This window comes from Pongo pygmaeus, chromosome 3 (assembly GCF_028885625.2).
Source record: "Pongo pygmaeus isolate AG05252 chromosome 3, NHGRI_mPonPyg2-v2.0_pri, whole genome shotgun sequence".
In the NCBI taxonomy this organism is placed as follows: domain Eukaryota; kingdom Metazoa; phylum Chordata; class Mammalia; order Primates; family Hominidae; genus Pongo; species Pongo pygmaeus.
In genome coordinates this window covers 121,209,890-121,226,552 of record NC_072376.2, presented here as the reverse complement: position 1 = coordinate 121,226,552, position 16,663 = coordinate 121,209,890, and the positions used below count along the sequence as shown (strand labels likewise).

At 41.5% G+C, this 16,663-nt stretch overlaps 1 long non-coding RNA gene across 1 annotated transcript in view; it reads left to right on the top strand.

Annotated features, from left to right (window-relative positions):
- Positions 1-285: 285 nt before the first annotated feature.
- The window catches only part of LOC134739379 (uncharacterized), a 49,942-nt gene continuing 33,564 nt past the window's right edge, over positions 286-16,663 (top strand). Inside the window, exons 1-2 of the long non-coding RNA XR_010125975.1 lie at positions 286-403; positions 2,844-2,951. This is a non-coding gene — a long non-coding RNA (uncharacterized LOC134739379). The remainder of the gene's footprint in view (positions 404-2,843; positions 2,952-16,663) is intronic.

The following is a 16,663-nucleotide window of genomic DNA, read 5'->3' as shown; positions in this document are numbered from 1 at the left end:
CATAATGAGGTGGAAGTGACAATGTGCCAGTTTTGAGCCTAGGCTTCATGAGGTTTGGTGAGCTTCTGAACATGCTTGCTCTCTCACTCTTGCTCTTGCTTTCACTCTTTCAGAGGTCTTCTACCTGCATAAAAACAAGTCTAGGCTAGTTTCCTGGAGGCTAAAAGCACATATGGAACCAAACCCCTCAGAGGCTCTAGCCATCTGAGACCAGCCAGCCCTTAGCTGACTCACCAGCTGACCACAGATACATGAGTAAATCCAGCTATTCTCAGCCAAGTACAGCCCAGATCAGCAAAACAACCTAGAAAACCAACAGACTTTGGGCAAAAATAAATGTTTATCCTGTAAGCCATCGCTCTTTTCTATGCAGCACTTTTGTGGCAATAGACAACTGATGCAGGTACCGTGAGCTCTGTTGATTTCTGTTCTTTCCACTTCCTTCCTTTTGCCATAGCCTCTTTATACTCTCTGCTAGTGTTTGTAAATATATTAATATTTTCTTCTGATCACTGATTAAGCTGAAACTGCTAAGCAATGTGTAGTAGCCTCTGCCATTAATTTTACTGCAATCTAAAGTTTCGGAAAATTTTTTTAGACCTTTCCTTCAGTTACTCTGCATATTGCATGTTGAGTAACTAGTATATTTTTATTAGAAATGATTATACTATAAGGAATTGTCTAAAGAGAGAGTAGAGGGCTGAAGGAACACAGGGACCTCAGAGAACATAATGGGAAAGGACAATTCTCTCCAGAAAAAAACATTTTAAAACAGCAAAGAGAAGATAGACAAGACCATGGCTCCATTTCTTCATTCTGCAAATTGTTCAGCTTCTACTGTTTTCAATGCTGAAGATTCTAGGGCGTATAAAAAGACGGTCCCTGCCTTTGAAGAACTAAGATTCTAGTAGAGGATTGTGCTCAGAACAAAAAAAATTAAGTAATTCTCTATGTTCTGGAAGTTTGAGAGAACATTTAGTAAATGCGTATTCTTATTTGGGGATGATGTTAGACAATGAGAAAGTTCCTATGTGGCCTGAGGCTTACTGGAGGGCAATACGAAGAAGATAAAAAGCGCAAGGACTGGCAGGGTAAGGTCAGTACTAGTGGGAGGGAGGACTTGACAGAGAAGGAGCCAAGAGGGAATTCACAACCACTACCATGCTTCAGTGCATGCAGTGGAGTCCTGGGATCTGGGAGGCTGGAGATGGCGAAGTGCATCCCGAGGGCTCCCATGCCTGCTCAGGAAGAGAAATAAAGCTTCTGTGGTTGCTGAGGGAAGTAGGTTTTATAGTCGCTCAGTAGTTCACAGATTTACAGAAAGTCTACATACTTAATGGCAATGAATGTGTCATTTGGCATTTGTGTTAATTAAACTTTTTAATAAAACTTTGGGTAAAGAGTGCTTATCTCATATTTCAGACATTCCCAGGAGTGCTTAGAAAATGGCTCGAAGTAGGAAAAATATGCCATTTGGCAATATTCCATGAAACTAATTTCCATAAAGAAGTCATGAAAATGTGCACAGAAGGGCTTGCTGCAAAAATTTGAATCAATTCAGAAGATAATTTACCGAGTTTTGCCAGATTCTCATTATATCCAGTCCCTCACCTCCCACATAGAAGCTTGAAAAGATTCCGTCACTTTGCCTCCCTGAATTTCAACCATCTGAATTTGTCCCTTACAATCTGACTTTTTAGGACCTCATGGAGGTCTGTATACTAACACTATGATATAGCACAGTGTGTTTTTCTTTGCTTTTTAGAACAGACTCATTGACATGAAATACATCATCAAAGTTCCCAATTTAGATCAAGTTCTCCATGGTCATCTTCTGAGACACAGAAAATGGTATCATGTCAGCCACTTGAATGCCAGCTCCTTGAGGGCAATGATTTTTCCAGTTTAGTTCAGTTCAATTGTATTCCCAGTGCCCGATGTATTTGTTCAATAAGTGGATAAAAGGATTAAATACCATCTCATGCCCAAGAATAACAAAGCCAGTTAAAAACAAAAACAAGAACAAAAGTGAGCACTTCTTCTCTAGGGAAATGAAAAAATAAAGCATTTCTCAATAATATATGAATTAGGGGTGTCTATATGGAAATTATTTCTATGTGGCCCACAGCATAAAGGGGCCTTAGAATAGGCCAGGGCAAATATCTTAGGTCTCATAATTTGAAAGTCTCTGGGCAGCTCTCTATAAGTCTTGTCTCAATCATATTCTGACTATCTGCCCCTATTCAAAAGAACCATATGTGGCCCATGATGGTAGAGAGAGAGATGGTCCCCTTTCTCTGGTAGGTGTGAGCCAAGGGGATTTTGAATAACAGAAGGACTGGTAGGTAGTGTTTTGAGAAAGAAAGTACTGGTCACAAAAAAGATGATGAGGCCAGGCGCGGTGGCTCACGCCTGTAATCTCAGCACTTTGAGAGACCTAGGCCAGCAGATCACTTGAGGTCAGGAATTTGAGACCAGCCTGGACAACATGGTGAAACTCCATCTCTACTAAAAATACAAAAATTAGCTGGGCATGGTGGTGGGTTCCCGTAATTCCAGCTTTTCAGGAGGGTGAGGTGGGAGAATCGCTTCAACCTAGGAGGTGGAGGTTACAGTGCAGGTGATGGTGCCACTGCACTCCAGCCTGGGCGACAGAGGAAGACTCCATCTCAAAAAAAACCATGATGGGTCCCTCCCAGCTTTCTCCGTTTTGTGGTCTTCTGTCTTGATTCTTTGGTTTTATAAAATACCTTTCCTTAAAATAATGACATTATTTTTATTGTTCTTCAGATTTAATTTGGTTCTAGGTGTCTGTGAAAGATTTGTGACTTGCTGCTTTGCAGGTCACACCTGGTAAAGCATTCAGTGAGGTCCTCCCCCATACCAAGTCTGTGACTCCAGTCTTCACCATCATCAGCCCTGCGTTGGCATGCAGAGGAAAATCATTCTGGGTAAATGATTTCTGTTTCTGAAATCCTATGACCACAATTTTCTCAGTTTCTTCTATGGAAGACAAAGATGTAGCTCTGGTATTTGATAAACATCAAAAGCATTTGGCTTAATCATGACTTTGTCAGCATAGGCTTTCTTTGAGACCAATAAGAAATGCTTTAATTGAAAACCAAGGGATGGATTGAGGCTCTTGGGCAGTACTCTGGGACTACTCATGCTTTGCTGGCATAAGGAACTGAACTAGTGTTTGTCAGTAAATGTGACCCTTTGTCTGGGGTTATCAGTCCTAGATGAGAGTCTCAGAGTTGGAAAGGACCCTAACAGTTTTAGGGTCTAACCATTCATTTTGTGCTTGTGAAATGGGCAAAGTTCCCTTGTCCCCCTCGCAGGGTGTGCTATGGTGGTGTGGCTCACTTCTTCAGTGCCCCGCTGCTCAAAACCCCTAGTGGGAGCAGGCAGACAGGCAGGTCACAGGGAGCGTGGGCTCTGACCCCACAGCAGCATCTAAGGGTGAATGTTTACAGCTCCTGAAGCCCCAGTGGGCATGTTACAGTGTGCTCTTTTAGTTTTGCCATCTGTAGGTGGCTTGTGTTAATCAGCTCAAGTAGAACCTCTGCCTTATCGCAAAGACAGCTTTCTCTACCCTGGGGTTCTTTTCTTGGTGTACTGGAAAAACTGGATCACACGTGGGCTTGGAGAATGAGTGCACAGTTTTATTGAATGATGGAAGTAGCTCTCAGCAGATGGATGGGGAGCTGGAAGGGGTATGGAGTGAGAAAGTGGTTTTCCTCTGGAGTCAGGCCACTCCGCAGCTGGACTTTCCTCCAACCGCCCCAGCCAAATTCCCCTGGGCGTCCACATTGTTTTGCCAGTTGACGGCCTGCTGTGTCTGCTGGTGCCTGTTGGTGTGCTCTCCCACTTCTCTGCTCCTCTCGGTGTCCAGCCACCTGTGTGCTCTTCTGCCGGTGTGTTCCTCTGGAAGTCCAGCTGCTTGTGTGTGTGCCCATTAGGGACTCAGGTTTTATAGGCACAGAATGGGGAGCCTGGTGGGCCAGGCTGGTCTTGGAAAATGCAACATTTGGAAGCAAAAACAAGAGGGCTTGTCCTCACCTAGGTCCATGGGCACAGGCCTAAGGGTGGTGCCCTCACCAGGGACCCCACCCTTCTCCTCCCAGCACTTCCCTGTCCTCCCTCCCATATCACTTGCATCACCACACATATTTCCCATCTCTGCCTCTGCTTCTCAAGACATTCCATCTCATACAACAGAGATTGCAAACTGGCAGTCCACAGAAGAGTTTCATTTGGCATACCTAGAATTTCAATGTTTTTAAAAATTATTTGTTAACATTTAAAAGTTTGGAGAGTCCTCATAGATTCTCAGAACTCTGGCTTCTCCTGAAAAGCAGTTAACAACATTGGTGAAACAATAGCCTGGAGCACAGTAGCCATTCCCCACTTACAGAAAGCATATGCTCTCCAGCTCACCCCAGTTTCCAGCCAGACTGCCTTCCATTCATTTACGTTGCTTTTGTAAGCCTTTGAGTATCTGACTTCTGTCCGAGAACCCCTGTTCACTGTCTTGTCATTGTAAAAGACCAACCCTAGTCTGTATGAGTGTCCATGTTTTTTTTTTTTTTTTTTTTTTTTTTTTTTTTTCTGAAGCTTTTATTTTTTTTATTTTTTTTTTATTTTATTTTATTTTTTTACATTTTTTTTTCTTTTATTATTATTATTATTATTATTATACTTTAGGTTTTATGGTACATGTGCACAATGTGCAGGTAAGTTACATATGTATACATGTGCCATGCTGGTGCGCTGCACCCACCAACTCGTCATCTAGCATTAGGTATATCTCCCAATGCTATCCCTCCCCCCTCCCCCCACCCCACAACAGTCGCCAGAGTGTGATGTTCCCCTTCCTGTGTCCATGTGTTCTCATTGTTCAATTCCCACCTATGAGTGAGAATATGCGGTGTTTGGTTTTTTGTTCTTGCGATAGTTTACTGAGAATGATGATTTCCAATTTCATCCATGTCCCTACAAAGGACGTGAACTCATCATTTTTTATGGCTGCATAGTATTCCATGGTGTATATGTGCCACATTTTCTTAATCCAGTCTATCATTGTTGGACATTTGGGTTGGTTCCAAGTCTTTGCTATTGTGAATAATGCCGCAATAAACATACGTGTGCATGTGTCTTTATAGCAGCATGATTTATAGTCCTTTGGGTATACACCCAGTAATGGGATGGCTGGGTCGAATGGAATTTCTAGTTCTAGATCCCTGAGGAATCGCCACACTGACTTCCACAAGGGTTGAACTAGTTTACAGTCCCACCAACAGTGTAAAAGTGTTCCTATTTCTCCACATCCTCTCCAGCACCTGTTGTTTCCTGACTTTTTAATGATTGCCATTCTAACTGGTGTGAGATGGTATCTCATTGTGGTTTTGATTTGCATTTCTCTGATAGCCAGTGATGGTGAGCATTTTTTCATGTGTTTTTTGGCTGCATCAATGTCTTCTTTTGAGAAGTGTCTGTTCATGTCCTTTGCCCACTTTTTGATGGGGTTGTTTGTTTTTTTCTTGTAAATTTGTTGGAGTTCATTGTAGATTCTGGATATTAGCCCTTTGTCAGATGAGTAGGTTGCAAAAATTTTCTCCCATTTTGTAGGTTGCCTGTTCACTCTGATGGTAGTTTCTTTTGCTGTGCAGAAGCTCTTGAGTTTAATTAGATCCCATTTGTCAATTTTGGCTTTTGTTGCCATTGCTTTTGGTGTTTTAGACATGAAGTCCTTGCCCATGCCTATGTCCTGAATGGTAATGCCTAGGTTTTCTTCTAGGGTTTTTATGGTTTTAGGTCTAACATTTAAGTCTTTAATCCATCTTGAATTGATTTTTGTATAAGGTGTAAGGAAGGGATCCAGTTTCAGCTTTCTACATATGGCTAGCCAGTTTTCCCAGCACCATTTATTAAATAGGGAATCCTTTCCCCATTTCTTGTTTTTGTCAGGTTTGTCAAAGATCAGATACTTGTAGATATGTGGCATTATTTCTGACGGCTCTGTTCTGTTCCATTGATCTATATCTCTGTTTTGGTACCAGTACCATGCTGTTTTGGTTACTGTAGCCTTGTAGTATAGTTTGAAGTCAGGTAGTGTGATGCCTCCAGCTTTGTTCTTTTGGCTTAGGATTGACTTGGCGATGCGGGCTCTTTTTTGGTTCCATATGAACTTTAAAGTAGTTTTTTCCAATTCTGTGAAGAAAGTCATTGGTAGTTTGATGGGGATGGCATTGAATCTGTAAATTACCTTGGGAAGGATGGCCATTTTCATGATATTGATTCTTCCTACCCATGAGCATGGAATGTTCTTCCATTTGTTTGTATCCTCTTTTATTTCCTTGAGCAGTGGTTTGTAGTTCTCCTTGAAGAGGTCTTTCACATCCCTTGTAAGTTGGATTCCTAGGTATTTTATTCTCTTTGAAGCAATTGTGAATGGGAGTTCACTCATGATTTGGCTCTCTGTTTGTCTGTTATTGATGTATAAGAATGCTTGTGATTTTTGCACATTGATTTTGTATCCTGAGACTTTGCTGAAGTTGCTTATCAGCTTAAGGAGATTTTGGGCTGAGACAATGGGGTTTTCTAGATATACTATCATGTCATCTGCAAACAGGGACAATTTGACTTCCTCTTTTCCTAATTGAATACCCTTGATTTCCTTCTCCTGCCTAATTGCCCTGGCCAGAACTTCCAACACTATGTTGAATAGAAGTGGTGAGAGAGGGCATCCCTGTCTTGTGCCAGTTTTCAAAGGGAATGCTTCCAGTTTTTGCCCATTCAGTATGATATTGGCTGTGGGTTTGTCATAAATAGCTCTTATGATTTTGAGATACGTCCCATCAATTCCTAATTTATTGAGAGTTTTTAGCATGAAGGGTTGTTGAATTTTGTCAAAGGCCTTTTCTGCATCTATTGAGATAATCATGTGGTTTTTGTCTTTGGTTCTGTTTATATGCTGGATTACATTTATTGATTTGCGTATATTGAACCAGCCTTGCATCCCAGGGATGAAGCCCACTTGATCATGGTGGATAAGCTTTTTGATGTGCTGCTGGATTCGATTTGCCAGTATTTTATTGAGGATTTTTGCATCAATGTTCATCAAGGATATTGGTCTAAAAATCTCTTTTTCTGTTGTGTCTCTGCCAGGCTTTGGTATCAGGATGATGCTGGCCTCATAAAATGAGTTAGGGAGGATTCCCTCTTTTTCTATTGATTGGAATAGTTTCAGAAGGAATGGTACCAGCTCCTCCTTGTACCTCTGGTAGAATTCGGCTGTGAATCCATCTGGACCTGGACTTTTTTTGGTTGGTAAGCTATTGATTATTGCCACAATTTCAGCTCCTGTTATTGGTCTATTCAGAGATTCAACTTCTTCCTGGTTTAGTCTTGGGAGGGTGTATGTGTTGAGGAATTTATCCATTTCTTCTAGATTTTCTAGTTTATTTGCATAGAGGTGTTTGTAATATTCTGTGATGGTAGTTTGTATTTCTGTGGGATCGGTGGTGATATCCCCTTTATCATTTTTTATTGCATCTATTTGATTCTTCTCTCTTTTTTTCTTTATTAATCTTGCTAGCGGTCTATCAATTTTGTTGATCCTTTCAAAAAACCAGCTCCTGGATTCATTTATTTTTTGAAGGGTTTTTGTGTCTCTATTTCCTTCAGTTCTGCTCTGATTTTAGTTATTTCTTGCCTTCTGCTAGCTTTTGAATGTGTTTGCTCTTGCTTTTCTAGTTCTTTTAATTGTGATGTTAGGGTGTCAATTTTGGATCTTTCCTGCTTTCTCTTGTGGGCATTTAGTGCTATAAATTTCCCTCTACACACTGCTTTGAATGCATCCCAGAGATTCTGGTATGTTGTGTCTTGGTTCTCGTTGGTTTCAAAGAACATCTTTATTTCTGCCTTCATTTCGTTATGTACCCAGTAGTCATTCAGGAGCAGGTTGTTCAGTTTCCACGTAGTTGAGCGGTTTTGAGTGAGATTCTTAATCCTGAGTTCTAGCTTGATTGCACTGTGATCTGAGAGACAGTTTGTTACAATTTCTGTTCTTTTACATTTATTGAGGAGAGCTTTACTTCCAAGTATATGGTCAATTTTGGAATAGGTGTGGTGTGGTGCTGAAAAAAATGTATATTCTGTTGATTTGGGGTGGAGAGTTCTGTAGATGTCTGTTAGGTCTGCTTGGTGCAGAGCTGAGTTCAATTCCTGGGTATCCTTGTTGACTTTCTGTCTCGTTGATCTGTCTAATGTTGATAGTGGGGTGTTAAAGTCTCCCATTATTAATGTGTGGGAGTCTAAGTCTCTTTGTAGGTCAATCAGGACTTGCTTTATGAATCTGGGTGCTCCTGTATTGGGTGCATATATATTTAGGATAGTTAGCTCTTCTTGTTGAATTAATCCCTTTACCATTATGTAATGGCCTTCTTTGTCTCTTTTGATCTTTGTTGGTTTAAAGTCTGTTTTATCAGAGACTAGGATTGCAACCCCTGCCTTTTTTTGTTTTCCATTTGCTTGGTAGATCTTCCTCCATCCTTTTATTTTGAGCCTATGTGTGTCTCTGCACGTGAGATGGGTTTCCTGAATACAGCACACTGATGGGTCTTGAGTCTTTATCCAGTTTGCCAGTCTGTGTCTTTTAATTGGAGCATTTAGTCCATTTACATTTAAAGTTAATATTGTTATGTGTGAATTTGATCCTGTCATTATGATGTTAGCTGGATATTTTGCTCGTTAGTTGATGCAGTCTCTTCCTAGTCTCGATGTTCTTTACATTTCGGTATGATTTTGCAGTGGTTGGTACCGGTTGTGCCTTTCCATGTTTAGCGCTTCCTTCAGGAGCTCTTTTAGGGCAGGCCTGGTGGTGACAAAATCTCTCAGCATTTGCTTGTCTGTAAAGTATTTTATTTCTCCTTCACTTATGAAGCTTAGTTTGGCAGGATATGAAATTCTGGGTTGAAAATTCTTTTCTTTAAGAATGTTGAATATTGGCCCCCACTCTCTTCTGGCTTGTAGGGTTTCTGCCGAGAGATCCGCTGTTAGTCTGATGGGCTTCCCTTTGATGGTAACCCGACCTTTCTCTCTGGCTGCCCTTAACATTTTTTCCTTCATTTCAACTTTGGTGAATCTGACAATTATGTGTCTTGGAGTTGCTCTTCTCGAGGAGTATCTTTGTGGCGTTCTCTGTATTTCCTGAATCTGAATGTTGGCCTGCCTTGCTAGATTGGGGAAGTTCTCCTGGATAATATCCTGCAGAGTGTTTTCCAACTTGGTTCCATTCTCCCCGTCACTTTCAGGTACACCAATCAGACGTAGATTTGGTCTTTTCACATAGTCCCACATTTCTTGGAGGCTTTGCTCGTTTCTTTTTATTCTTTTTTCTCTAAACTTCCCTTCTCGCTTCATTTCATTCATTTCATCTTCCAGGGCTGATACCCTTTCTTCCATTTGATTGCATCGGCTCCTGAGGCTTCTGCATTCTTCACGTAGTTCTCGAGCCTTGGTTTTCAGCTCCATCAGCTCCTTTAAGCACTTCTCTGTATTGGTTATTCTAGTTATACATTCTTCTAAATTTTTTTCAAAGTTTTCAACTTCTTTGCCTTTGGTTTGAATATCCTCCCGTAGCTCGGAGTAATTTGATCGTCTGAAGCCTTCTTCTCTCAGCTCGTCAAAGTCATTCTCCATCCAGCTTTGTTCCGTTGCTGGTGAGGAACTGCGTTCCTTTGGAGGAGGAGAGGTACTCTGGTTTTTAGAGTTTCCAGTTTTTCTGCTCTGTTTTTTCCCCATCTTTGTGGTTTTATCTACTTTTGGTCTTTGATGATGGTGATGTACAGATGGGTTTTTGGTGTGGATGTCCTTTCTGTTAGTTTTCCTTCTAACAGACAGAACCCTCAGCTGCAGGTCTGTTGGAGTACCTGTCCGGCCGTGTGAGGTGTCAGTCTGCCCCTGCTGGGGGGTGCCTCCCAGTTAGGCTGCTCGGGGGTCAGGGGTCAGGGACCCACTTGAGGAGGCAGTCAGCCCGTTCTCAGATCTCCAGCTGCGTGCTGGGAGAACCACTGCTCTCCTCAAAGCTGTCAGACAGGGACATTTAAGTCTGCAGAGGTTATTGCTGTCTTTTTGTTTGTCTGTGTCCTGCCCCCAGAGGTGGAGCCTACAGAGGCAGGCAGGCCTCCTTGAGCTGTGGTGGGCTCCACCCAGTTCAAGCTTCCAGGCTGCTTTGTTTACCTAAGCGAGCCTGGGCAATGGCGGGCGCCCCTCCCCCAGCCTCGCTGCCGACTTGCTGTTTGATCTCAGACTGCTGTGCTAGCAATCAGCGAGACTCCGTGGGCGTAGGACCCTCTGAGCCAGGTGCGGGCTATACTCTCCTGGGGCACCGTTTCCTAAGCCCGTCGGAAAAGCACAGTATTCGGGTGGGAGTGGCCCGATTTTCCAGGTGCCGTCTGTCACCCCTGGAAGGGGAACTCCCTGACCCCTTGCGCTTCCCGAGTGAGGCAATGCCTCGCCCCTGCTTCGGCTGGCACACGGTGTGCTCACCCACTGACCTGCGCCCACTGTCTGGCACTCCCTAGTGAGATGAACACGGTACCTCAGATGGAAATGCAGAAATCACCCGTCTTCTGCGTCGCTCGCGCTGGGAGCTGTAGACCGGAGCTGTTCCTATTCGGCCATCTTGGCTCCTCCCCCCATGTTTTTTTTTTTTAAAGGAGAACACAAGTTAATTTCTCCAGTTACAGTCTTCCTGCTATGGTTCATGTTTTCTGCACTCTTCTAATTTGTGTAAAGACACAAACCTATTGATACTCTAGTTCATTTTAATGTTGGACTCAAACATTATTTGGGCTCTCACAGGGTCTACTGTTTTTTAATAGGTTCTGTAGTTGGTGTAAGAATGAGTGAAGAATATGGTCTCCATATTGAAGGAGTTAATAGCGCATTTAGATGAAGTGAAAGGATGGTTGAAAATAGTTGAGGCAGATTAATATGAATGAAGTAATAAATAGATCAGGATAAATGCTATCACCCAGCTGTGGGAATCCCACCCGCAGAGAGGTTCACTTATTTGGCATTGGATAGCTGGTTCTGCCTGTGTTGAGAGACCAACTGAGTGCTTTCCCAACATCCAGTGCTGTTAGACCCAACTTGAAAGAAGCGAGTATCTTGTCCATATGGGAGCTGAGTCTGATATCTTTGTCTAATATCAGACTCAGTTCTTTTAATATCATCAAAGCAAATTTCTTAAAGGTCCTTTGCTTTTTCTGGACTCACTTATTGTTGTGTGTTGTGCTAAGCTTAAATCATGGGAAAGCTAAGATTGACTTTACATTCATATTCAAAATAGAGCATTCAAAAAATAGAATTACAGCTGCTTTCAGGTGGTCTAAATGCCTCCTCAAACTTGGAGAGCCCATCCAGCTGTTAGGAGAGGGAATTTCTTACTTCTAAATGATCAGATTTCTATTTACACATTAATAACAGAACTTCCTTAAACAGTACCTCTCAGAAAATGTAAATTTTAAAAATATATGTATACACACACACACAGAGACACAAAGAGAGAGAAACAAATAGGGAAATTGTAAATGTAGAAAACGTTACCTTAAAACATATCTCAAGACATACATTGTCTACTCTTGTCACAAGCAGATAGCAGTGAATACACAATTGACCATCTTCCTGAGCTTCTCCATGAAGTGAAAGAAGCAGATCCTCCCCACTGGGTCTCACTGGCTCCCCAGCTGTTTAACACCAACAGATACTGGCATGGTGCACCACAGTTACTGGACAAATCTATTATTAGTTGGGAAAAGGGGAATTGTTTCAAGTAAAATAAAATATAACCCAAATCCTTAACCCAATCCAAGCTCTATTCTGTTTCTGGAAGTCTGATCTATATAGTTAACATTTTAAACTGTGGCTTTTTCAAACCCTAACCTTCTTAAAGGGTGACTTAGGGCTGGCCACAAAACATATAACACAAAAGCATTTTCTCTGATGCTATTTCTAGCCTGGTTGGAAACTGAAAGCTTTAGAAATCTACCAAGACTACCTAATTTTGCTAGATTTTTGCTCAATATTGAGGCCTGTGGGTTGGATAAAGGTCAGAGAAGTCTGTGGTAATATCTCAAGACATACATTTTCATATAAGGCAATATGAGGCAAAGAGAGAGTGGGAGTATAAATGAATGTTTTTAAATGGCGATCCCGTATTTTATAAGTTCAAATGGTTTTAGTTGTCATCCAAAGTAAAATTGCAGTTGAAATGGAAACAATTTAATTTGTCTTAAACATGCTAGACAGTAAGTGAAGTTACTGAACTCCAATCAATGTGGTCAAGGCATAGGTACTTAGGTCCACTCTGAGTGTGGTCATTGAAAGAATTCCGAAGAATGAAGATTTAGGAGAGCACCACGAGACAGTGGCTCATGGAAGACAGGCTTGGGAAATTTACCTAGAAATCATTGAATCAATCCTTGAATTGGTATAGGCTTCTACAGGAAGCAGAGAGAAGTGAGGCCAAAGTAAGAAAGACCAAGACCTAGAGACAGGACTCAACGTGATAATACTCAGACAGAGCTTCCACTGGTAAAACAAAAACGCTTTGTGTTGAGCATGGGTGCCCTTCTCTTTACAAAGTGGATTTCCTTCTAAGAACTTAAAAATAAATGAAATTTTGGTAAAGTGATTCCTACTGGAGGAATAAATGAAAGAATCTTTTGTGTTTGTTGTTGTTGTTGTTGTTTTATTGTTTGAGACAGGGTCTCACTCTGGTTGCCCTACAGTGGCCCAATCTCAGCTCACTGCAGCCTCAACTTCCTGGGCTCAGGTGATCCTCCCACATTAGCCTCCTGAGTAGCTGGGACTACAGATGGGTACCACCATGCCCAGCTAATTTTTTGTATTTTTTTTGTAGAGATGGAGTTTTGCCATGTTGTCCAGGTTGGTCTCAAACTCCTGGACTCAAGAAATCTGCCAGCCTCCATTTCCCAAAGTATTGGGATTACAGGTGTGAGCCACTGGGCCTGGCCAAAAGGATCTTTTATGGTTATTTTACAGAGATTCCTTCATAACATATGTAATCAATTGCTAATTTGGTTATTTTGTAAGTTTGCATTTTTTTTATGATGAGATTTTTTTAAAGAGGGCACAACTGTTGTTTATGTATCCAACTGAGATACTCGAAGGGCAAAAGTTATGTCTTGGTTAATTTATTATTATTTATTATTGTTAATTTATTATGGTTTTGAAGATATTTCTACTCTATTTATAAAACTCAGTAAAGGGCTGCTCGCCATTTATTTGGCATCATAGCTATTGTAAAAATAAATTTATCTTGGATTTTTAAGACTTTCCTTTGTGAAATACGGCCTCAAGAAAAGAGGACATGCACTTAAATTAGTCGTCCCTCTAATCACCAAGTCACAGGGAGAAGGGTGGTGCAAGGAGGATATTCTTTGACCTGAATAGAGAACATTAAGGGGCAGGGAGGAGCTGGCAAGGCATTGATATGATTAACAAATATGTTTTAAAAACTTGTTGTGATAGACAAATTCTGCCTTTCTAGGAGACATGTGAAACCCACTCCTCTAAGCATTTCCTTTGGAATTGCATCACAGGGCTTTTTATTTGCCTTCAGCCACAGCTATTGACTCAAGAAGATGGTGAGAACTGTTGTCTTTCCTGTTGCAAAGCTCATTTGGCTGCTGAGCCAGGGCCATCCTTCAGGACTGGACACCTGAAGATGGGTGTAGGAAAAAGGAAACTGGAGAGTGGAGACAGGAAGGCATTTGAGATGTCAGTTTTCCTGAGGCCAGGCACTTTAGGATTAAGGAGCAGGTCCCAATTTATTTCCCCCAAGACTATGCCCGGCCACCTCATCCATCCCAAATAAGGTCCAATGGGTGCTTCCAAGTGAGTGGCTCAAACCACTTGTTTGTTTGGTTCAACTAACCCTCCATTGTCTGACAGACTGAGTAGGAGGGAGAAATCACAGGAGAGAAGAGGAGGACGGAGATCCTTTATTTAGGAATATTTATTTTTCTTACTCAACTTTCTTGCTTGTAATGCACTGACAGTATTATTAATCACAAATGATATTGGAAGAGTAAATAAAAATAATGTTTGTGCTGGGTCGCTTGAGCTCAGGAGTTTTAGACCAGCCTGGGCAACATGGTGAAGCCCCATCTCTACCAAAAATACAAAAATATTAGCCGGGTTTGGTGGTGTGCGCCTGTAGCCCCAGCTACTCAGGAGGCTGAGGTGGAAGTATCACTTGAGCCCAGGAGGTGGAGGCTGCAGTGAGCCAAGATTGCACCTCTGTACTTTAGTCTGGGTGACAGAGTGAGACCCTGTCTCAAAAAAATAAAAAAATAATGTTTTCCAAAAATTCCACAGAGGCTCTGGTCCACAGACAAGACATAATATACTGGCGTGAATCTGGACTTCACTCCTGGTGCCAGTACTAATCCCAGGCTATAGTGGGCAGGGGCAGCTCTAGAGGATGGTGGAAAGGCATGATCACTTGCAAATGCACTAATTCCAACAGCCACATGAAGATCCTATGTCCACCTTGGCCATTCTTACTCAATCTACTGTGCTAGTTATTAAGCTATCACCTCTCAGCTTTAAACCCATCCTTCTATACTCCATGCTGGGACTCAGGAAACTACATTTTTCCTTTGTCAGCTGGTTCTCTGTTAGATTCTGCCAATAGAGAGTAATAGAGGAAGGCTGAAAGGCAGAAAGGGGAAGCATGGTGGAGCAATTTGTTCCTGTCTCCAGCTTGTACTTGCACTCCCAGAACCAGTCTCAGTTTCAATGTGGTTTCATACTGCTATGGTTTCAATGTGTCCCCCAAAGTTCACAAGGGCTGGAAATTTGATTCTCACGCAGCCATGTTGAGAGGTGGGACCTTTAAGGGGGGATTAGGCCATGAGGGCTCTGCTCTCATAAATTAATTAATGTCATTATTGCCAGGATGGGTTAGTTATTGTGGGAATGAGTTCCTGATAAAAGGATGACTTTGGCCCCCTTCCTCTCTGGCAAATGTGCTCTCTTGCCCTTTCACCTCCTGCCATGGGATGACATAGCAAGATGGCCTTTGCCAGATGTGAGATCCTAAACCTTGGACTTCCCAGCCTTCATAAATATAAGAAATAAATATATTTTCTTTATAAATGTACCCAGTCTGTGGTATTCTGTTATAGCAACACAAAACAGACTAAGATAGTCTCCCACCACTCCCATCAGAGACATCAGCACCAGCCCGGTGGTTCTCCTTCTCAGAGATATGAGTCCCAGCTCCATGTGCTTATCCCTTCAAGTTTCTAGGTTATGATAACACCAACATCTTCCCTGTGTTTTTCTTTTTTTTTTTTTTTTTTTTTTTTCTAGTGAGGGTAAGTAGTACCTCATTTAGTTTATTTTGTATTAGCCTGATATCTAATTAAGTTGAACATTATTTTATCATTTGCCTATTGACTATTCAATCCTTTTTAGTGAATTACCCTAGTCTTCTGCTCATAAGATTATTTTAACATTATTGAATTCTATTATTTTTATATTCTGAATTAAGTTTGTTTGGAACACATATGTACTATGAATATTGTCTCCAAGTTTGTGGTTAGCATTTCTATTATTTCAGTAGTGTCTTTTTTTTTTTTTTTTTTATTATTATTATTATTATTATACTTTAGGTTTTATGGTACATGTGCACAATGTGCAGGTAAGTTACATATGTATACATGAGCCATGCTGGTGCGCTGCACCCACCAACTCGTCATCTAGCATTAGGTATATCTCCCAGTGCTATCCCTCCCCCCTCCCCCCACCCCACAACAGTCCCCAGAGTGTGATGTTCCCCTTCCTGTGTCCATGTGTTCTCATTGTTCAATTCCCACCTATGAGTGAGAATATGCGGTGTTTGGTTTTTTGTTCTTGCGATAGTTTACTGAGAATGATGATTTCCAATTTCATCCATGTCCCTACAAAGGACGTGAACTCATCATTTTTTATGGCTGCATAGTATTCCATGGTGTATATGTGCCACATTTTCTTAATCCAGTCTATCATTGTTGGACATTTGGGTTGGTTCCAAGTCTTTGCTATTGTGAATAATGCTGCAATAAACATACGTGTGCATGTGTCTTTATAGCAGCATGATTTATAGTCCTTTGGGTATATACCCAGTAATGGGATGGCTGGGTCGAATGGAATTTCTAGTTCTAGATCCCTGAGGAATCGCCACACTGACTTCCACAAGGGTTGAACTAGTTTACAGTCCCACCAACAGTGTAAAAGTGTTCCTATTTCTCCACATCCTCTCCAGCACCTGTTGTTTCCTGACTTTTTAATGATTGCCATTCTAACTGGTGTGAGCTGGTATCTCATTGTGGTTTTGATTTGCATTTCTCTGATAGCCAGTGATGGTGAGCATTTTTTCATGTGTTTTTTGGCTGCATCAATGTCTTCTTTTGAGAAGTGTCTGTTCATGTCCTTTGCCCACTTTTTGATGGGGTTGTTTGTTTTTTTCTTGTAAATTTGTTGGAGTTCATTGTAGATTCTGGATATTAGCCCTTTGTCAGATGAGTAGGTTGCAAAAATTTTCTCCCATTTTGTAGGTTGCCTGTTCACTCTGATGGTAGTT